We start from the raw sequence: 1,741 nt of genomic DNA on the forward strand, positions 1-1,741 counted from the left end.
GTGGGTCATTTGATTTGCTGGAAAATACTTTGTTACGTTACACTACAAATTATCCAGGTCAAACGTTGACATTGCCCTCAGAACTCCAATGTATAAGAGACCAGCAGTTGATTGACTAAGAGAGCGACCAGCCACTTGAAAACTCCCACAGCTAGTAGTTCCCTTCCTCTTCTCTTGTCATAGCTTATGCAACGAAGGAGAGGAGATGGAGATGAAGAAGAGGGTGGCCGCCATTGCCGCCCTGTGCATCATGCTCCTCATCATGTCAGTACCATCCCAGCAGTAGGTGGCCGCCATGTCCTTCTGCAACTGTTACCAGCAGTTCCACGATGGGCGCAGCAACAACGTCGCTTGGTGGCTCTGTAACGTCGACAGAGTCGGCAACTGTGACGGCGTTGACAAGAAGGACGCCCTCGCCGCATGCATCATGGTCTGCAGCACGGACTCCATCTGTGACCCATCGGTGGCACCAACCTGTAAGACTAACTGACTAACAGAACACCTTACTTGCATTCCATTTGCTCCGTTCCGTTTGTAGATGAATTCTCCTGAACATCGATGCAATATATGCCCTCTTTTTTCTATTGATACAAAGAAGAATCACCATCTGGTCTGAGGATCTTGTGCTCGTCTTGGCCATTTTTGCAGATACACATGGTGTTGCGGATTGTATAGCTGAGTGCAACAAGAGGTGGGGTAACAATTAACGCCAAGTAACCTTCAAAATAAAGAGTTGAATAATGAATAGCCTCTGGATCATGGGATCGTGATGTTGAACGGCTCTGATTGCTGAACGAATCAATATTCAATCAAATGTATTCTGTGCGTCCGCACAACAGTTGTGCAAATCTCAGAGTATGACATGTTTACTTCATACTCCAAACCTTAGCAATCTCATCCACTTAAACATTAGCAATCTCACGCAAGCCTTCCGTGAATCTCAGGGAAACCTAAACAACTCAACATTCACTAGTCAGAACCAGGTAAACACAAAAACGCTCAATGTGCATAAGCAGAATTCTACGCAGAATTCGTGCTTCCCTGATACAACATGGAACACAATCAAAAGAAAACACTGAACATGAACACACACAAAATGCAAGCAAGATCAGCTGAAAGGTACATACTAATTAGTTGTAGCAAGCCTGTTATGTATTCATGCCAGTTGGTCAATTGACTATCGAAAGTACTCCCTCCGTTCCTAAATATAAGTCTTTTTAGAGATTTCACTACGGACTACATACGGATGTATATAGATATGTTTTAGAGTGTAGATTCACTCATTTTACTCCGTATGTAGTCCGTACTGAAATCTCTAAAAAAACATACATTTAGGAACGGAGGGAGTAGATAACAAGCCAGGTTGATCAAAATAAGCGATTAATTCCTATAAGCCCACTTCATGTCTGACTAGTGCATCCTACATAGAGGGTGAATTTTCCTCGCGGGTCGCAGCAAACAAGTCCCTTCTGCATCTCAGCCACCAGATTGTAACTCTAGATACCTGCAGGGCAATCACAACATCAGTCCATTCACTCATGAAAATGCCGTTAAAGTTTTATCAAATGATTTTGTATGACTCAAATAGTAAACATTAGCTTCATCATTGTGGAGATCTCCAAAGGTGAATCATCTCGGCATTACAAAACCAACATTACCAAAAAAGGCTTCTGCCCCGCTTTATATATAAAGCAATGATCAACGATCAACCACAATCCACCGCATACAAAACACACACACA

At 43.0% G+C, this 1,741-nt stretch overlaps 1 pseudogene; it reads left to right on the top strand.

Moving 5' to 3' along the window:
• The first annotated feature begins 205 nt into the window (after positions 1-205).
• Positions 206-707, top strand: LOC123138800 (uncharacterized; annotated as a pseudogene).
• Positions 708-1,741: the final 1,034 nt, after the last annotated feature.

The sequence above is a fragment of the Triticum aestivum genome, chromosome 6B, assembly GCF_018294505.1.
Source record: "Triticum aestivum cultivar Chinese Spring chromosome 6B, IWGSC CS RefSeq v2.1, whole genome shotgun sequence".
Lineage (NCBI taxonomy): Eukaryota > Viridiplantae > Streptophyta > Magnoliopsida > Poales > Poaceae > Triticum > Triticum aestivum.